General features: G+C 45.2%; 1 protein-coding gene across 2 annotated transcripts in view; it reads left to right on the top strand.

Moving 5' to 3' along the window:
* Window positions 1-359: 359 nt before the first annotated feature.
* SUSD6 (sushi domain containing 6) overlaps window positions 360-21,465 on the top strand; it is a 93,254-nt gene continuing 72,148 nt past the window's right edge. Inside the window, exon 1 of one of the 2 annotated variants that reach the window (XM_028125052.2) lies at window positions 360-610. The gene's annotated coding sequence lies outside the window, so the exon portion shown is untranslated. Of the gene's footprint in view, window positions 611-2,896; window positions 3,023-21,465 lie in introns of those variants that run through there. The other variant, XM_088024562.1, reaches the window with a different exon arrangement.

Genomic DNA, 21,465 nt, shown 5'->3' with positions numbered 1-21,465 from the left:
CATCCAAAAATTCCACAAAATAATAATAGTAAAAGAACTGGAGAGCGCACTGCAAACGCGGCGCAGGCCGAGTCCGTACCACGGCCGGGGCCACTCAAGCGCAGTAGGCGTGACTGTCCCTTTAAGCGGTCCCCCACGCCCCGCCCCGCCCCGCCCCGCCCCGTCCCGGTTCCGGGCTCACCTCCCCCGGGGCGTGCGGCCCCCTCCGGCAGCGCGTGCGTGCTGGCAGCCGTCGACTGGCAGGGCCTCCCAGCGGGGCGGTCCCGGCGGCGCGACGCCGGCGCTTGTTGCGTGCGCGCCTGACCCCGCCCCTTGCCCGCCCCTTCCCCTCCCCCCTCCGCGCTTCTACCCCGCCCGAGCGGTACAGCTGGGCCAGTGACGCGGGAGCCGCTGCCGCCGCCGCGTTCCATTCTCCTAAGCCGGCGACAACCTCGCCCCCCGCCTCCCGCCGCCTCCTCCTGCAGCGCCGGCCAGCGCTAGCCAGACAAGGGCAAGCAGGGCCTCGCCTAGACCCGAGAGGGTTGCGGGCGCGCGCAGGCGGCAGAGCCGATCCCGGCGCCGCGGAAGCTTCGAGCGCCCCCCTCGCGGAGGTCGCCGCGCGGTTCCCGGGGTGAGTTGTCACCGCGGCTGGAGGGCGGCAGGGCCAGGCATTGTGTCACTGGCGCGCCCGGCCGGCTGTCAGGGGCGCGGGGCTGGCGCGCACCTCCGGGGGGGGGGGGGACGCCGGGAAGCCCCGGCCGGCCGCCCGGCATCGGCCGCTGTGTGCGCCGGCCCCGCTGTCACCCGGCCGGCCGCGCGCGGGGCCGGGAGGGCGGCCGGGGAGGCTGAGCGGGCAGCGGCGTGGGCTGTGCGTAGGCCGGGAAGAGGACCGGACGGCCGGTCTGCGGCCGGGAGCTGGTGGCCGGGACCCGGGCGCGCCGCCTGGCCTCGCCCGGCGTATGGGGTCGCGCTCTCTGGCCGGGAGTCGGGGCTGAAACCAGACTTTGTGGGTCGCGGGAGAGAAGGTAGGCGGAGGCCCCCTTTCTTATTACTGTTATTTCCCCCTTCGGCCGACCATAGCTGCGGGCCCTGCGCGGGGCAGGGTGGCTTGGCGACGGTGGATTTCCTCAGGAAATAAATCTTGGGAGTCTGTGTGTGGGAGCATTGGAGCTTTCTGGAGCCCCCGCGCCTCATCTGCTCTTTAATCTCAGAAACTTTACTTATTATCCTGGCTGAGACTCACCGAAACCACTTCCTGTTTATATATGTAGACTTTCTTTTTTGCTCCTGGTTTTTAGGGACTCCAAATAATAGTGTAGGTGTGACCCTCCCTCACGGTTTGCCCGGGGGGCTGCAGAAGTGGAAAGTTACCTGTAATGAGATTAGCGTGCTGTGGGGGTGGCACCGTAAGACCCAAGACGAAAAGGGCGTCAAAATCAAGTCTGGCTCATTAGGGGGAAGTTCATGTCTTGGCCAAGAGGCCTAATACTGTTGTTCCCACAGAATGTACTGTTGGTGGCAGGGAGCTCGCTGGGCTTTGTTGCTCTTGCTAACTGGGCGTGTGTGTGCTCTGCACAGAGGTGCAGTAAAACTACCCAGTTCAATTAACTGTAGGCATTTACTACCCCTTTCTCCATCTGCAGAGCTAGAAGTGTGTCTTTCCAGTCTTTGCAGTGGTTAATTCATTTCTTGCTCTTTTCATTCCTCTGGTTTAAAATATACGTATGAATGATGCGCGCGCGCACACACACGCGCGCGCGCACACACGCGCACACACACACACACACACCTTTTCTGTTTTGGGAATTCCACACCCAAATTGTCACCATCTAGTGGAGGCTAGTATAGACATGTTCTTGGCGTTGAGTTCTGAATTTTCTGGGCTTTGCATTTTTAGCTAGATGCATATTCAACCAGAAATGAAAATTTTGAGTAGGTCTACTTCCCCTTCAGTAAAGGAGGTATTTAATAAAGCAACAATAATAGCAATAATAGGAACAGTTCTTGAGGACCGTGTACCAAGCTTTGTGCCAAGAACTTAACTTTATTGTTCTCATTTAATAACAGACTTTTGTGGTAGATATTGTTATGATTCCTTTTTTTTTTCAGTTGAAACCAAAACCAAACAAATAACTTGCCCAAGGTCACAAAAATAGCTCATGGTGGAGCCCACACTTTATCTGTTAGATTATACTGTTAGCTTCTAATTTGCTTACCATTTAGTAAAATTGAAACTGGAGTCTTTCTAGAAGTTTTTGAAGGCACTACTTCTTCAAGCTCTTTTTCAAATCTTGAGCATCCATAACTCTCCAGGGTACACACTTACGGTATGTGCACAATATTCATTTGTTTATTCATTGTTGCATTAGTTTTCCCCAGTATTTCTGTGATACAGACTGTATGCCAGGCACTGTGCTAGGTATTGGGGATACTGCAATGAATAAGACAGAACACAGCCATGCCGTCAGGGAGTTCACAGTCTTTTAAGTCAGTGTATTTTGGTTTATGTTGTTAATTTTAAGTTGTGACCATTTGCTCCTTAAGGAGCTGCTGTCCAGTGAGTTAAATTAGAGGACACTACTGGTATGAGGACTGATGGATAGGACTTGTCCGCAGAGTGACTTGGATACTATAGTAGAAATGGCATATGAAACAAATCCTTACCTGTAGTTAGATGGGGACAGGTCCCTATGTGCTCAGAGTAGGGCTGTCTCCCCCTGCCAAATATTTAAACCAGGAGACCAAACCCAGGGTCAAACGGCGTAGTTCAGCTTATTTGCTGAGGCCTGCCTTCTCAAGTCCCAGAATTTAGGCAGCAAAAAGGAAAAGAAAGGTAGAATGAGGTGTTGCAGATGCGGCTGGTAGAGAAGAGACCTCAGCACTTTGTTTGGTTTCCTGGCAGGTCTCCATCCTGTGGTGACTGAACTTGTACTCTTATGTAATGGTGCATCTACTGGCAGGGGATTTCCTCCTTTGCTGTTGCTGGGGCAGCAATTTCTACAGCTACCCTCCCACTCCATACACATAAATGCACCCTCCAAAGGTAATAATTCACCTGGTTTTTTAAAAGTAAGAACTGATTTCAGGTTTATTGCTACTAAGCATTATTTCACTCCCTCCATGCTTTTCTATAGCCCAGAGAAAGACTTGCTTTATGTTTTACATCATTCCTTATGCGCTTTGCCCATATTCTTAGCTGTTGTGACAACCAGGTAACTATAGTTGACTCTTAAAGAACACGAGGTTAGGGGTCCTGACCCCGATGCAGTCAAAAATCCATGTATAACTTTTGACTCCCCCAAAACTTTGCTAATAGCCTGCTGTTGACAGGAAGCCTTAGTGATAACATAAACTGCTGATTAAAACTTATTTTGTATGTTACATGTATTATATATTGTATTCTTACAATAAAGTAAGCTAGAGAAAAGAAAATGTTATTAAGAAAATCACAAGAAAGAGAAACTACGTTTACAATACTGTACTGTAAAAAATCTGCATGGAAGTGGACCTGTGCAGTTCAAACCTGTGTTGTTCAAGGGTCAGCTGTACTGGTGTCTGGCTGTGGGCTCAGAGAATTACAGTATTTTTAAAAAAATTATTCACATAAGCTTCCTCATTTCTGTACTGAAACAAGTGAACTGTGGAGAAGTCTTAGAGCTGCTTGTGGGCAGAGAAGGAAGACCAGAGAGTAGATGTGCTGTTTTCCCCCTCTACTTACCCATGTACCAAGAGACAGTTCACTGAGGCAGCAGGATTAGTGCCCACTTACAGGCCTGCAGTGCCCACTTGAAGGCCCGAATATCAGCAGGTCCAATGGTAGTGGTTGTGTAATTGCCATGTGTGAAACATTTTACTGAGCTCCTGAATTGACATGTGATCTCCTAGTTGAAACTGACAAGCAGGATTCATTTTCCCTCTTCCATCTTTTTGAACAGTAAGGAAGTCTTGTTTAGGGATCTTCCCTTAAGCAGTGGGGGAAAGAACAAATAGAGGAAGAAGCCCAGTGCCTAATTTTTTTAATATTTGAAAACGGACCTGAGTGTTGAGTATTAGGACAGTGGGTTAAGGGTAAACATTGGAACAAATGCATATATGATAATAGAGACACTTTCTCTCAGTTTCTCCTCAAGATGGCTTCAGTCTAGGGGTCACCCATATATCCCACCATAGTGAGACTTCATTTAGTGGAATGGTTTTTAAAAAAAATTAATATTCTTAAGTTATGTTGCCACATTGCAGGAGACTTGGAAACTAGAGCAGTGAGAAATGATGCCTATAATGTGGGAGAGCTATTTTCATATCGGTGGGAATGAAGGATGCAGCTTGAGGTTTGGGGCTGGGGGTTTTGTGATGAGTATTTGAAGCTGCAGCAGCTCTGAATCTGAGACCAGTGAAGCAATTCCAGGACAGTGTGGGGGTGACTGTCCTTGAGCATCAAGATCTGTTCACTCCCACTCTGGCTGGGATTCAAGGCAACAGCCATTGTTCCCTTGGATGCTTGTAAGTTCGTGAGTGTCTTTGTGTAAAACCTTTATTTGAAAAAGTAGAGGCACTGGGGAAAGAGGTACCTCTTAAAAGGCTTAGGTTTTAGCAGCAAAACCTGTCAGGCACCTGTAGATGTTTCCTTTTTTTGTGCTCATGTGTGTCTGTGATGGTGTCCTTTTTCTTTCCCTTTTAGTCCTTTGGCCTAGAAACCAGCAGGGCTCCTCTGTTTGCTCTCTCATCTTCTGATTCTTACCTGAGTGTGGAAGTCTCCACTCTGCTGGTAGACCTCCAGTGGTACTGAGCTGGGTCACTTCGGCTGTGAAAGGCCACCTGTGCTTCTGTCAGGGCTTGGGGACACTTGAGTCTCCGTGAAGGTGCTGGTATAGTAACAGCAGAAAATGCCCCAACTGCAGTGAGACTTGGACAGTTTTCACAGGCTCCCATGTGGCCTCTGATGTATTCTCCTTCCTGGGCCCTTCTGTCTCAGAAAAGGAAAATAGCACTCTTGAAACATCTGAAGGCTGCATGCCAAGAATTTATGCAGTATTCCAGAAACAGGATATTATTGAAGCGTTTTCTCAAGCAGAAACAGATATAGTTCCCTGTTACTGTTGCCAGTGTTAGTAGATCCCTAAAATTACCTGATAGCAATGTACTCTCCCCACCCTGTACTCCCCCCTCCCACACATATGTGCAAGTGTTAGACTTTTTTTTTTTTTTTGTAGAGCCCCATTGCTTGATTTTGGGAAAGTTAGCCTGGGTTCTGATGACAGTAATAGGTTCTCAGGGGTTTGCAGACAGCAGAGGTGGTGACTGACAGTTCTTTATTACTCAGAAGAGGATCTTTTGTGGTGAAAAATTCAGTGACTCAGGATTCTTTTCTCCTGTAGTTGGAGATTTATACCTCAGAGAAGAGGTATAAATAGGGGCTCTTTCCCAGCCTCCCCTTTCTTACCATCCTTTCTTAAGGAGGGGGAAAGTCTCATCTTTCCAAATCCAACCTCCTGTCAGCAGTGACTTGCCTTCACCTGCAGAAGTTTGTAAGATCAGAGCATGGAGTTGGCCTGTGTGTAGACTCCCTCTGCTAGACTTTTGGCTAGACTAGGCTTCGGCTTCCGACAAAGCCAGTAAAATGAAACTGGCTTCTGGGAATGGGATAGGACTGTTTATCCCATTCTTCTTTCTTTGGGCTCTTCTCAGTTGATCTCAATAAACTAAGTGGGTGGAAGTTTTAAAAAAGGGAACTTGAAAAAGAGAGTAAGGTGATTTTATTTATTTTGTATTTTAAGTGGTAACCTAGGCTAACTGTCTGAGGGAAGACTGGGGGGCTACTTTTTTTTTTTTAATTGTTAACACATTGGGGACAAGATTACAGAAAGTTTGGAGAATAGAGGGGGAGAAGAAACTCATCATGATTCTACCATGCTACCACAAACATCATTTGCATTTATTCTCTGCTTGCTTTCAGTTGGGAATCCCTGTACATTCAATTTTGTATTGGTTTATTTTTTTCATTTAGCATTATACCATAAATATGTTTCTGTAATGACATATAGCCTTTGTAATTATTTTTAATGGCTTTGTAATATTCCATCAACTAGATCAGCTGTAGCTAACAGCTCTCACCATATTCTAATTTTTTTAAAGATTTATTTTATTTATTTATTTGAAAGAGAGAGAGAGCACATGAGAGGGGGGAGGGTCAGAGGGAGAAGCAGACTCCCCGCTGAGTAGGGAGCCCGACGCGGGACTCGATCCCGGGACTCAAGGATCATGACCTGAGCTGAAGGCAGTTGCTTAACCAACTGAGCCACCCAGGCGCCCACCATATTCTAATTTTAGAACATTTTCATCACCTCAAAAAGAAACTCCATTAGTAGTCACTCCCTGTTCCTCACAACCTCTGTAGCCCATGGCGACCCCGAATCTACTTTCTTTCTCTGTAGTTCACCTATGTGGACATCTCACATAAACAGAATCATACAACATGTGGTCTTTAGAAGTTGGCTTCTTTCACTTAGCATAATGTTGAGATTTATCTATATTATAGCATGTATCAGTACTTTATTCCACTTTATTGCTAAATAATCTGTTGTATAGATATATCATATTTTGTTTATCCATTCATCAGCTAATGGACATTTGGATTGTTTTCTGTTATTAAAAATAATGTTGCTGTCAACACCCATGTATAAAGTTTTGTGTAGCCATATGTGTTTATTTCTAAGGGAGGTATTTTAAAATCTGCATCCATATTTCTACTTTGGAGTTAACGTTTTGGTTATGCAGTTTGGGGAAGAACAGTGTTATGGCAAAAACTTTTGATTATGTGTTGTTGAGGATATTGCCCTGATTTAAGAAAAGATGCTACCAAGAAAAAGAAAAAATGAAAGGAAGAATTATGTGTGTAAGAATACAATAGCATTGTTTCCAAATCTTCGGTGCTGAACTTTAAAGAGTAATGGGAGTTTACAGATGCAGTAGTGCCTACATTCAGTGCACATGTACTGCTGCTTTAAAAAAAAAAGATTTTTCAGCATGAAACCTCAGTTCTAAATTGCAGCATTGTGTTTTATGGAGTGAACTTTACCATGAACCCCACAGAGCCTTTCTTATCAAATGTAGTTTATAGTTCTCAGAAGCTTTTCCTTTTCTTATGAAACATTCCATGCCAGGGTTCTGTGCACCTGCTTAGAGGCTTCTTTTAGGCTGGGATGGATAGCCAACCATCAAGGTATGAGGGAGGGAGAGGGGTCCTGAGTGTGGTTTAAATGTAGGTCTGAGAAAGACTGCTCTTCAGAACAGCTTTTATAGGGCTCTTACTGGTGGACCTCAGTTGCACCTGAGGTTAAAAATGTAGATCATGCCAGACACAAAGAGGAACAGATGGTACTGCTGGGAGTGTCATTTCCTCTACGGGATCTGCTCCTGGCTGGTTTCACACCATACCAGCTATATTACTGAAATAATACAGAGCCTCCTCTTGCCCTTGTCCTAATTGGAACTACTAGCATTTGTGATCAGTAGCTGCTCTTGATTTTCTTACTCCTAGGTCACTACCAAAAGCTCTTGAAAGTGTGTGTGTGTGTGCAGGCCACCTCATTTTTTTATTAGAGGATCAAGATGGTTCCACCCCAGAGAAATGTGGGGCACAAGGCACATGGCCTTTTGTCCAATAAGCCAGACAAAATCTAGAAACTTGAATTATCTTATCCTGTACCTGTATTACCTTCTCTTGTACCTGGAGCCAAGCCCAAGGATCAGTCCTTCCAGAAAGTTCCTGCCTCTGTGTGTGTGTGTGTGTGTGTATGTGTGTGTGTGTGTGTGTGTGTGTGTAAATGTGTATGAATGCTGCCATAATTTCCCTGATGAAGTTTAGAGTTTTGGAGTGTGTTCTACCCCAAGTGCTAGGGGTCTCAAAAGGCTGAGTGAGGTAAAATAAAATTCTTATCTGAAGATTCAAATTCTTGAGTATAATATACAGGTATTATCAAAACTTCTTTGCACAGCAAACCAAGTATGTGGTGAGAGAGACTCTAGGCTCATTAGATGCTAGAGTTGGAAGGATGGGACTTTGGGGATGATCTCCTTCTACCTTCTCACTTTATAGAAAGGAAGAATGGGAAATGGATGCTCAGAGCCGACTTCCCTGAGTGGTGACAGGGCCAGGAGAGAAGTCAGGGCTTCTGATCACTAGTCTAGTGCTCTTTCTGCCCCTGTATGATCAACTTCTCTCTCCTCTGGGCTTGTCTCAGAGAAAGGGCATTGGAGCCCAGAACAGTGTGTGGTTCATGTTGTTAGGAACAAATTCATGTCCTTTCTGTGACTGTGGTTTCAAATCTAATAGTGAAATTACAGAGAGGAATGAGTCTTTAAGTTCAGTTCTTCTGAGGAAGAACTGTTGTTAAAATGAGTGCTGTTGTGCTTAGGCTGGGCCTGCTTAACTATTGTATCTCTGTATTGTGAATGAATTCCTTGCAATTCATAAAACACCACCTGCTCTTGGCCAATGGGATGTGTTCCCTGAGTCATTTTCCCCTTTGGGTCCCCCTTGCCCGGGTGGGACAGTGGCAGGTACTGTTGGCATCCTAGATGTAGTAGGACTTCCTGATAATTAGGAACGGGCGGTCTGGGAGGGCTGTTGCCCCCTCTCCCCACCCCATTAGCAGTGTAAAACCCTTCATGACTGCAGTGTGAACACACATCTCTAACTGTCTCTAATCAGTCTGGAAGGAACCAGGCTTCTTGGGCTGAGGTCATATGTGCTAGCTTTCTCCACCCTGGAAAGCCGGTGAGCAGTTTTGTGCTCAGTGGGTAGTGCTTTTTCAGTTGGCCTGCTGAAGACATTTTTAGAGAATTAACAAGTGGTATGTTAGCTGGTCCACACCTTTATCAGTCTTTGATTCTTATCCACCTGCCAGGTGGAGACTGTGCCGTGGGAAGGCCAACTACCTCCTGGTTTCAGTCCTGTGGGATTTTGCATGTTACACGGCAGGATGGCAAGAAAAACAGGCTCTGGGTTTCATAAGAGTTCATTGGGCCATCTTTTTTTCCCTTTACCTTCGAGTCATAATAATTTGTGAGCTGATGGTCTGGTTGGGCTGTGACGTCAGGCTGGTGTGAGTTAGGTAGATGGTTGGTGCAGAAGCCAAAAGGAAGTAAATCTCGTCATTTCTTTGGCAAGTATTTAGTGAATGCCTGTGGTCAGTGTTAGGTATACAGTTGTAAACAAAGAACAAAATGGACATAGTTCTTGCCTTCATGGCTTTAACAGTCCAGGGGAATACCCATGGGTTATTTAATTTGAGAGTAGTATTGGAGGAATCTGTTGTGTAAAGTAGACTTTCAGTTCGATACTCTGAAGGAGTTGCTCTGACTTTTTCAATGACATCTGTGCTCCAGTCCAGCAAGCACCCAGGAAGAGAGGTGGGCTGGAAAAATATCCTTGGAGAATCCTCCTGGCCTTCCAGGCAAGAAAGCAAATTGCCTTTCCCCACAGAGTAAGGTAGGTCTAGGAATTTGGTCTGGTGTGAGGATTCCTGTTTACAGGCTTTCTTTAACCAATCAGTTTTTATTGTGGAAATGTTTTCTGACCCTGAAATATCTTTTCTTTCTTTTTCTTTTTTTTTTTAATAGAGAAAAGTGGGTATGGGTTCCACAGTGAGAAATTGGGAGAAGGGAAATAGGAGCAGCAGTGTGAATTCTTTAGGGAACGTTTTCCTGTCTTCCCTAGGCCTCAATTTTAGAGGTAAATGTTGACTTGTGATCTCTCTTTTCTTGATTGCTCTGTGGCTTAATAACTGGCTGAGGCGGCAAAGAACCTAATACAGTACTGGTACACATAAGGCTCCCAATAAGCACGCAGCCACATATATTTTACTTCTAAGGGGAGCCATCTCTGTGTTGGCCCAGATTCCAGGCTGAGGTTGGGAGTCACCTGAGGTCAGTCAGTGAGAGCCTTGTCCACTTCGTACTCAGCTCCTGGATTATTTGATTGATAAGTGATTGAGGAGGGATAGAGGATTAAAGTCAAAAGGGTGAGAGGGCAAGGTGACCTTGAGGTTATGAGCTGTGGATGACAAGGAATCAAAAAGTGGTATTAGTGATGAGATTCTAAAAACAGACATTTGAAGGGGAGGCCTGGGTTGAGTGAAAAACAGATATAAACAGGGTGATGAAAAGCGGTTAACATTCACCAACTTCACTCTGACTGATAGCAGGAAAAGAAGACTGCCCAGAAACCATGGAGGTGGGAGGAGGTGAAGCAAGGAGAGGGTACTAGAGGTTCTTCCAAATGATTTAGCAAGGCTAGTGAAAACCAAACTGCAGGGCCCCTTAAGAATTTGGATCCAATACCAGAGTTACCCCTGTTAATTTTCAGGACCAGGTTTTTGTTTCTAGAACTCTGTCCATCTTTTAAAAGCCTCAGGAGGCATCAGTCATGCCCTAAATCCGACCTACAAGTGTGTATCTACAGTTTCGCCTTATTTACTTAATATATTTTTAGCATCCACTGTGAATCTGGTTGCAAACAAGGAAGTAGTAGTAGGATGGCTTGTTTCTGTTTGTTCTCCAGAAATGAGCTCTTTTGGGGGTGGTTCTATTACTCTGGAATTATAAAATGTAATTGTGTAGGTCATCTCCTTTGAAGGTCTATGCATGCTTTTGAAAAATCACATCTTTGAAAGAAGGGCAGCTCTCTACAAATGCCACTGCTTTTCTTGGATGTATGTGAGCAACAGCAGAATGAACAGATTTCAGAGCCTATGGTGTTAGTAAAACTTTCTGTGAATAGCAACAAGGTAGGTATTTTTCAAACAGTGCATCAGAATTCATTTATTAATTGAACGAGTATTTATTGAATGCTCTTTCCCATTTAATCATCTCCCCGCAGGGATTCTTTGCAGCACACAGCCTAACAAATGTTCTCTATTTTGGTTTGTCTTTTTCATTCATAGATTTTTAAGCCCCTCGAGGATGGAAGGGCTGGTTTTTTGTTTTTTGTTTTTGGAAGGGCTGGTTTAAGTCTCCGCTGTGTTGGGCGCTTGGGTGGCTCAGTTGGTTAGGTGACTACCTTCGGCTCAGGTCATGATCCAGGAGTCCCTGGATCGAGTCCCGCATCGGGCTCCCCTCTCGGCGGAGAGTCTGCTTCTCCCTCTGACCCTCCCCCCTCTCATGTGCTCTCTCTCTCATTCTCTCTGTCTCAAATACATAAATAGAAAAAAAAAATCTTAAAAAAAATATAAGTCTCCGCTGTGTTTACTTTGCACACTGGGCAGCCATATTAATAGCAGTACAGATTTCTTCATTTTACAAAGTGCTTTCACGTAAGATGTCCTATCATACCGTGAGGAAGATTTTAGTCCCGTTTTACGAATGGGAAAGCCAAGGCCTTTGGTAACGGGTAGACATTTAGCAGCCACTGTGCTTGTAAATAGTGACACTGAGTCAGCTCGGGGCTCGGGCTGAATCAAACATTGGTACCACATGCTGGGAAATAGGAAACCTCCTGGAATTGCAGATTTGATAAATCTTAACTTTCTCATGAAAAACAATACAACAACCCTTTCCTTTTCCCCCACCCCATCTCAGCATAGGTACTCTCAAGGTCAGTATGTTTTTATGTACAGTTGGGACAAAAATGTGGAAGTGTACAAAATTTGAAAGGCAGCTTTCATTTCCTAACTAAAGAAAAGCATTCCTGTATTGTCTGAGGGGCTTTTATTTTTATTTTTGGAGGAGGGGAGAGACCATAGGGTCAAAACCTTGGTATCTAGGAATCCATGCAGTTTGGGGGTTATTAGAAGGTCCAGTTGGGGGTAAGCCAGGGGGTAAGCCAGAGAAGAAGTTCTGAGTTCTTTGGGTCTTAAGGACTCAGTAATGGGGATTTTGAGCAACTCTGTAAAAACTGTTTACAAAGGGGGACTGTCTTCGCCTGAGAACTTGTGAGGGCTCCTGTAGGAACATCCTTCCTTTTTCTGCAGACAAGGGGATCTCGGGTTTCCTGTAGGCAAGGCTTGACCGCCTCTTCCCTAGTGTCCTGCCCTTGTTTTCAGAGGCAAAGATGCGTCTGTGAGGGCAGGGAGGAAGCTGGAAGTGAAGGTCCCATCTCACCCAGGACGGCTTAGATTTGGAGAAACATAAAGCAGTGCTGATGTTATTGGGGCAGGGTGTGCTTAGACAGCCCTGTTTTTCCATGTCGTTGGGAAAGTGGAGGAGTAAGACTGGCTGTGAGCCAGGCACAGTTTCCCCCTTTCCTTTGGTGAATGAAAATGGCGATTGTTTTAAGAAGTGGGTACTGAGTGGGAGGCAAGGGGAAGATAGCAGGCCTTGGGTTCAGACCAATCCTGCTTTCACTGTCAGCTCAGCCATTTGCCAGCTCTATGCCTTGAGCTAAGTTTAACCTCTATGGCCCTCATTTTTGTCCTTTGTAAAATGGAGACGGTACTTTTTAACAGTATTTGTCTCCAGGAAGGTAGCTACCAAAATATTAATGATTACTTGCTGTGGAGGATTTGGGGGTGTTGAAGGGTAACAGGAAAATTATAATTTCTAAAACTTTCTTTTTGTGTCATTTGAATTTTTGAGTCTTGGCATATATAGCTTAAAAGTACCCCTTCATGGGATAATTATGAAAATCAGATAAAACGGGATATTTATTTTTATTTCTTTTTAGGCCATATCTTTTTTTTTTTTAAGATTTTATTTATTTATTTGACAGAGAGATACACAGTGAGAGAGGGAACACAAGCAGGGGGAGTGGGAGAGGGAGAAGCAGGCTTCCTACTGAGCAGGGAGCCTGATGTGGGGCTCGATCCCAGGACTCTGGGACCATGACCTGAGCCGAAGGCAGACACTTAACCATCTGAGCTACCCAGGTGCCCCAAAACTGGATCTTTAAAACCAGGTACAGTGCCTGACAACTAAAAAGTACTCAAATGGCAGTTTATTTGGGGAAGAAGTGATATTAATTCATGGTCGACCCTTGCTTTTGTAGTGTTAAATTTTCAGTCTGCCTTATGTGGCTTTGGGTAAGTCTCTTTGTTAAGCCCCAGTTTCTTCAACTGAAAATGGGGGTTTATAGTAGTATCTACTACATATAGGGTTTGGAGCAGACATATCAAGCGGGTAGCCTGGTATTTGGCACGTGGTTAGTGCTTAGTAAATACTAACTTCTGTCAGCTGTTATCCTCACAGCTGTGCTGGAAGTGAGGTGGAGTTAATGCCCACTTCAGAGTTACAGAGAGTGAGGCACAGAGTGGTTTGGTGACTTGTCTTGAGGCCATGTTGAATTAGCAGCAGAAAATGGCCTTCTCTGTTAACTGCCCTCCCGCTGGAGTCCACACCGACAGCCTCACAGCCCAGAGTCTGTTCACCTCTCCTTCCTTCATCCTGTAAGGCCTGCACAGGGATGGGCTAAGCCTCCCTAGGGGAAGGCCTCTCTCCATACCACTTTGGTGCTGCCTGCGACTTCCTACCTGCTCCATAAATAAGTATCTTCTGCCTGTTTGTGAGACTGAATGGTTGCGCTGAAGTTAGACTTGGTGGGAAATAGGTTTTAAGCTTTGTGCTGTGGGCTCCTGTTCTGTATATTCACATTTTGATGTGGGGGGGGAGGAGAGGGCTCTGAGTGATTTCTACCCAGAATTGTTTCCAGAAAGTGAGAGATCCTCATCACCAAACTTAGGGGGTCAGAGCTGATGCCACCACTTTTTCACTTTGGGTTTGTACAGTACACTTCTCACCCTTACCTCTTTGGTTTTCTCTTCATCAGACTTTACAACATTGGCCTTTCTCCCTTCTTCATAGGGGTCATGAAGTACTTACCATCTGGTAAAAAATGCAATGCAATGTCAAAAGTTACAGCCACCTAAATTTGCCTAGTGGCCTGGAAGGAGTATATGTATGTATACAGATTCTTGCACTTCATAGTTTTGTTTGTTTTTTTGTTTTGTTTTAAATATTTATTTGACAGAGCGAGTGCAAGAGAGGGGACACAAGCAGGGGGAGTGGGAGAGGGAGAAGCAGGCTTCCCGCGGAGCAGGGAGCCCGACGTGGGGCTGGATCCCAGGACCCTGGGATCATGACCTGAGCTGAAGGCAGACGCTTAATGACTGAGCCACCCAGGCGCCCCACACTTCATAGTTTTGACGTTGTTTTCGTGTGTTTCAAATACACCCTTTTCCAAATTTGCATTTAGTGGTGGCTGGCAAACCTTGTATTCCATCTTCTTTGGAATATATACTTGCTGTAGTATTGCATCCACATTGTATAATTCCACATCAGGATCTGAAGGGCCCTGCTATTGAGGCAATCACTTTTAAATACTTAATACCAGTCAAGTCTGTGCACCTCTAGACGAGTCTGCTCTAGATTTCCAGCCTGCTTTCTTTTCCTTATTTGTGGCTGCCTAAAGGCCTCTAGTGAAGTACATCAAAGTGCTTCCTGTTGGCTTGGCAAAAGGAAGATCCTTGGAGGAGCTTAAAGACCTTGTGGAAAGGACCCTCTTAATCTTAGCTAATTGCAAAATGAGACTCTACAGTGGAGAAGCCACCCTGGCACCCACTTTATGAAAGCCCCTCTGAAATACAAGTTGTTCAGGCTGTTTGCCATGTTTCTGTAGTATTTATCTGGTTTTTGAAAGCAGACCTGCTTAAGTTAGTTCTGGTTCGTGTCTGGAAGTGAGGTGGAGCATGTGCCCACTTCAGAGTTACAGGAAGTGAGGCACAGAGGAACTGGGTGACTTGTCTTAAGACCCTATGTTGAGTTAGCCAGGGTGATGCCTGGAAGATCTGAAGGAGATACATATAAAAGAATGAAGCTCTGGGTTTATTTCAGGCCTAATCGTGAACTTGCAGGAGCAGCTTCCGAGCACCAGGGAGAGAGGAATGGCACACTGCCTTGGAGCTGTCATCTAGGATGCCACCTTTTGGGAACCATATTGTAGGCAGTCTCTGGCCTATGTGAAGTTGTGCCTGGGCCTTATCAGAAATGAACCAGATGGTGTTTCTAGTGAAACTGGCAGCTGTTCTTGCTGACAGAATTAATTAAACATTTTTACATGTAAATGTGGAATGATGGGAAGCTTTCTTTTGGGGTTTTAGTTGCATGTGAGAGTGCTGCCCTTACCTTACAGAGGCCTTTTTAAAAATCTTTTTAAATTTAAATTCAATTAATTGACATATAGTGCATTATTAGTTGCAGAAGTAGAGGTCAGTGGTTCATCAGTTGCATATAACACCCAGTGCTCATTATATCACATGCCCTCCTTAATGTCCATCACCCAGTTACCTCCTCCAACAACCCTGTTTGTTTCCTTTGATTAAGAGTCTCTTATGGGGGACACCTCGGTGGCTCAGTCAGTTAAGTATCTGTCTTCGGCTCAGGTCATGATCCCAGGATCCTGGGATAGAGTCCCACATTGGGCTCCTTGCTCAGTGGGGAGCCTGCTTCTCCCTCTGCCTGCCGCTCCCCCTGCTTGTGCTCGCTCACTCTCTCTCTCTGACAAATAAGTAAATAAAATCTTTTTTTTTTTTTTTTAAGTCTCTTATGGTTTGTCTCCTTCTCTGTTTTTGTCGTTTTATTTTTCCCTCTCTTCCCCTATGGTCCTCTGTTTTGTTTCTTAAATTCCACATATGAGTGAAATCACTTGATAATTGTCTTTCTCTGATTGACTTACTTCGCTTAGCATAATACCCTCTAGGTTCCATCCACGTCATTACAAATGGCAAGATATCATTTTTTTGATGGCTAGGTGATATTCCATTGTATGCACATGTACCATATCTTGTTTATACATTCTTCTGTCGATGGACATCTGGGCTCTTTCCATAGTTTGGCTGTTGTGGGCATTGCTGCTATAAACATTGGGGTGTAGGTGCCCCTTTGGATCACTACATTTGTATCTCCAGGAGTAGTGCAGTTGGTGGGTTGTAGGGTAGCTCTATTTTCAACGGAGGCCTTTATTTATCCTTTGCTGGCCATAAGTGACCCTCAGCTCTGTGTCTTTCTGTCCCCTCTGGTTACTTTCTTCACCAAATGGGCCATTTATGGTGGGGACGTATAAGGTAACCAGTCTTATCTCTAGTGTAATTTGAAGGTTGCTGATGGGACCTTGTCCCAGAATGCACCTGCTACATGGTTAACCTTGGTGACTAAAATTTTCATCATTTGAGTCCCTTCCTTTGGGTTAAGACATTTGGATGTATGTAGCACATATAATACCTATGAACAGTGACAGTCAGAGTCACGAAACCCAGGAAAGAAAGAAGAAAAATGTGGAGAGTGGGACAAGGCAGGAAGTACTGAGTGCATGCTGGGTGCCAGGTACTGTGCTAGGTGCTGTACTCTCATGGGCTTGTCTTCACTTTCTAGATCAGAAAAGCCCTAAAAAGTTAAGTACTATAAATTACTCTGTTGGAGGTAGAACCAAGGCTGGAGTGATTCCAAAGCCTGTGTTTTTCAGGGCAGCTATAACATATGTGGGTTAGAAAGTTGGGGTGAAGGATGAGGTGGTGAGGGAGACAGAGAACAAATACCTGGAGAGAGGAGGTCAGGGCCAGGTGGGAGCTGCAGTGGAGGGATGCATGGGAGTGGATGGTCCTGGGTGGAGGTCTGGGAAGGAGGGGTCGGTGAGCAAAAATAAACCGAAGTGGAAAGAAAAAAAGTATCACTGGTGGGGAGGGGGGCACGTATACTGTTGAATGATGGCAGCTTTTCCCTCAGGGATGCTCTGTGGGGTTTGTTTAGGGTCTGGGAGACCAGATAGTCTCTGTATTTAGGCAGGTGGCAGTTGGCCCCACAGGAAGCCTTTTAATCCCTGGTGTTTATTGACTGGCCTGTACTCTACTGAAAGGCAACTCCCGTTTCATTTAGGGAAGGCAGCATTGCCTGCCTTTGAGATGCCCCATTTATGGGTCCCCATTTGGCCCAGCAGGAGGGGCTGGGTAATGCCCCGTTATATTATCCTGGTTCTCTGCTGCCTCAGAGGTTGTGCATGGACACTTCGGCCGTTTACCTCTAAGTGACCTTTGGCTGCTCCCTCTCCTGCAGATGCTTCTCAAAGATGAGTTGGAATCAGGACTGGGAAAGGTGGCCCTTTTGTCTCTGTGTTCAGGGTAGCCAGGAATTCCCTAGAATAATGATTCTAATTTGTTCCCTAGCTCCTTGTCACAAGGCTAGGATTGCTCTGTTGATAGCACGGCCAAACCCTACATTCAGTCCAATTCAACATTAATTTATTGATTCATGCTAGTATGTATGGGGGTGGAATACAAAGATGACTGTGACAGGTCTCCAGCTCCAAATCTAGGGAGATAATGAGTTCTTCCTTATAGCAGAAAATGCTCATACACTTTCCGTCTTGTCTGACTGTTGTGAGGACTGATTGTAGCAATAATCAATTGAGACTGCTTTGAAAAGTATAAAGCTCTAGATTCATGTAAATCTTTCTTAACATTACAAGGTAGACTCATAATAAAAGATAACGTGTATGGAGTGCATTCTACATGTCAGGCACTGTTCTAAGTGCTTTATTTGTATTAGCTTATTTAATCTTCACAGCAACTTTGAAGTAGGTTGCTTATACCCTTTTTATGGTTGTGAGATTTAATGCCAAATTGGATTTAAAAAAACCTTTCTAGATTGGCATGGCTGGTAAGTAGCAGAACCAGCCTCTGTTAAGACCCTGTGGAAATCCAGGAGGAGAGGGCATCCTACCACAAGGGGAGGCAGCAGCCAGGACTTACCCTCAGAGACTAGAAAGGAGCAGGGAAAGGTCAGCCTGGTGCCCAAGAAATCATTAGCATTTCTACACAACTTCATTAAATTACTGAAACCGGTTCTGAACTTGGAGCCATGTTTCTCGTATAGTAATGCAGTTGAAATAAATAAGCCAAGGAGGAAGGACAAAATTGGTGAGCTCACATATGTGGATGGGCACGTAACTGACAGACTAAAAGACAGAGAGGCCAACCCTAAATCGAGTACATCTTTATTCAATTTACAAATGAGTGCAAAGACCCAGGCAACGTGCTTTGTGTTGCACAAAGTCCTGTGTGCTTTTAAAGAACAAACATTAAACAAACAAACAAACAAACATTCTTCCCCTCTCAGCTTTTTTTTTTTTTTTAAGATTTTATTTATTTATTAGAGAGAGAGCGAGAACAGGAACACAAGCAGGGGGTGTGGGAGAGGGAGAAGCAGGCTTCCCGCTGAGCAGGGAGCCCGATGTGGGGCTGGATCCCAGGACCCTGGGATCATGACCTGAGCCAAAGGCAGACACTTAACCACTGAGCCACCCCTCTCAGCCTTTTTCTGTTGAAGTTTCTATTAGGGATATCTGAATTTGAACACTAATACGCAGTGTATCTGTCTTTGACCGTTATTTTCCAGAGAAATCAAGCTCATTTTTGAGGCACCTTCTGGCCAAGTTATCTCAGCAAGATTGGGAACAAACATATATGCACATCGTGGAGAGGGCAGTCTCTCCACTAGATGCAAGTCTGTAAAGAGCTCTGGGAGTTAATGTCTCTGAATTCCTGTTTCAGTCCACTCCACTCTTTAAACAGCTTTTTTAACATGCGGTGCCTGTCTCATTAGCAGTTCAGGGGAATTAGCCTTCAACATCTGATGACCTAGTTCCCAAATTTGCAGCAGCTTCAGAAGTTTCTAGAATGCCCCAAAGCAGTGTTTCTCAAAGTGTGCTTAGTTAGAATCACCTGACCCACCTTACATGTAGGGAATCAGTTCCTTTGTGGGTGGGGTCCTGTCGAATGACGTGTAAAGAACTTCCTTCTGCTCAGGTTCTGGTCCAAGTCCACCTCGAGAGGGTATAGAGCTGCAAGCGGCAGCGTGAACAGTCTTCAAGGCTTCCTGTTTTCTTTTATAATGAATGGGAATTTTGCCTCCTCTTCCATAATACATCCAGGATCATTTTAATATTTAAAATGAATTACATTAATCTAATACGGAATAAATGTGAACCTCTACCAAGATTGTGTGCTTTGGGGTGAGACTGCTTAGTTTGTAAGCTTGGTGTCATGAATTGCTAACTGTAATGACCTTGGGCAAGTTATTTAACTTCTCTGTGCCTTGTCTAAAAATGGAGATAATCATAATACCTACCTTTTAAGGTTGTTGTGAGGATTAAATCAAATATTGGATGGAAAATGCTTAGATCCATGCACAATGATTATGCAGTCAAGTGCCAGTTAATAATAATGATGCTATTATTACTGTACTGAGCGTCCATGTCATTGGGAGTCTGACCACCCCAGTTATAGAAACTATTCCTTCAGATTGACAAAACATCCCTCTCCTCCGTGACACAGCCAGGCCACAGGCTTATAAAAAGGCCTTTTGCCATCCATAAGAAGCCTAAACAGAGCACTGGGAAAATGCTTTGCCATAACAGATATTCTCAGGTCACACCCTAGTTTTATTTTAGTTGTTTGAGGGCCTTTTGTGAAGGATGACTGTGCTCAAGCTGTCAGAATCTGTCACAGGTGGGAGGGAAGTGCTTGTTTAGAAAATGTCAGAGAAGCCACCAAGTTGCTTTCACCAACAAGTGTTCTTCATTCAATCTGCACTTTCCCCCCCTTTGTTCTTGTTTAATAGCGAAGAGGGCTAGATTGCACTTTTCCTTTGTAAAGTACACATCTCAAATTCATTTTCCCTGTTAACTTCTTTTTAAAAAACTTGGGAAATCTCAAGTTCTACTTACTTCTTGAGGAAAGTTTAGGAAGCGCAGGTACTAGCAGTCATGGAGGGAGAAAATCACCTGCGATTTCCCTTTCCCCTGTTACCATGCTCCTTCTGTCTAGGATGGTCAGGGATGGCAGAATGGCCGGCAGGGTCTTGGAGAGAAGGACCACATTTCTGGGAACCAAGGTGGCCCTCCTGTGGCTCAGCCTTACAGTGGGCAGCCCCACTTTGGGACAAGCACTTGGCCACACCCTTGTCCCCAAGTGTCCTCTCCCTTTCAGAGCAGTTATGTGGAAGTCCAGCTACTTGTTTCCACTGTGCTGTGTGTTCAGGCATTTGTGGCCTGGTTTATGTTGCTTCTGCTCTCCTGATTTTGTGCTCATTTTTCATATAGCCAGGTGCTGAGGGTTCTTGGGCCTCTTTTCTCTGTAGGAACTGGTACTGGCTCTCAGGGTGGATGCTTCTCTGTCTCAGCCCTGTCTCTCACTAAATAGAGCTAGGGAGGTTCTGCCTAGGAGAACTCATTGTTAAGGAGAGCACTGCCTCAGGGCTTTTTAAACATAATGCTTCCTCCCCCCTTTCTCTTCTTCCCAGAATAAGAGCTGCCAGTAAAATTTTAGTGCAGGACTATTGAGATATATTTATCACCATTGTGATGGACAAAGGAATTGTCAACTCTTCTTATCGATCCCCCTCACCTCCTTGCAAATAGGAATTACAGGAAATCACAACTAGCTTGAAAGACCGTGGGCAGATGGGAGGGATGGAATGTGTAACCCCCATTCCCAGAAATAGGAGAATGGCTGAGCTGATTGACCTTAGCATTCGGCGGGCAGGAGGAGGGTGAAAGCCTGGCTTGAAATAATGTCACCATCTGGGAATTGAAACCCAAGTCTTCCTGCTCTCTGACTTCTTTGTCATAATGATTCCCCTCACTGATCCCCTCCTTTCTAGTCGGTAACCAGCCCCTGCCAATTCTTACCTCTGTAGGTTTTTGTCACCACTCTCCTGACCAGACCTCATCATCTGTCTAACCTCTTAGGCTGCTTTAGTCTTTCTTGCCAGGTTCATCTCCCGTGAACATTGTTCTTATCTCGTGAGATTAGGTAAGAGAATGAAGCCCTGCATGTGTGGGAGGTGGTATTAACCATCCCTTTCCATGGTGGCAGTGCCCTTTGAGGGCAAGGACTAAGTATTCTGGTGCCCCTTACATAGTAGGCTTTTAATAAATTCTTGTTCAGTTGGCTTAGGTTGTGTTTCTTGCTCCAGAACGTTCATTGGCTCCTACTGCCTACTCATCAAAGCAGAATTTCTCTGCCTGTTTTTCATGGCTGCACTAAGTGGCTTTCCTATAAGTATCCAGTTGAATACTTAATACTTTGTGGAATAACTGGAGTCTGCGAGGGATAGATATAGGGAAGCCCTAAGAATTGTCCCATGCCCTGGAGAATCTCAAATGGATTTTTTCTTTCTGTTTTTCTCTGATTCTTGGCCTCTTCCCCTCTCTTTTCCCCACCTCCTCCTCCTCCACCCCCCAATTTATATCTTGCTTACTTCAGCCTTCCGGCCTGAGAAATTCCTTCTTTCTCCATACTTATTCAGCTTTCAGGTCTCCCTCCCTTCAGGTCAGATCTCCCTCCCTCCCTCCCTCCCTTCCTCCCTTCCTTTCTCTTTTTTTTTTAAAGATTTATTTATTTTTAGAGAGCATGCACCTGTGCAGGAGAGGCAAAAGGAGAGAAACAGGGCGCCTGGGTGGCTCAGTTGGTTAAGCGACTGCCTTCGGCTCAGGTCATGATC

The sequence above is a fragment of the Eumetopias jubatus genome, unplaced genomic scaffold (assembly GCF_037043125.1).
Source record: "Eumetopias jubatus isolate StellerSeaLion01/CBP00866 unplaced genomic scaffold, mEumJub1_p1.0 scaffold_7, whole genome shotgun sequence".
In the NCBI taxonomy this organism is placed as follows: domain Eukaryota; kingdom Metazoa; phylum Chordata; class Mammalia; order Carnivora; family Otariidae; genus Eumetopias; species Eumetopias jubatus.
The sequence above is the reverse complement of the archived record's forward strand: the minus strand, read 5'-3'. Positions and strand labels throughout refer to the sequence as shown.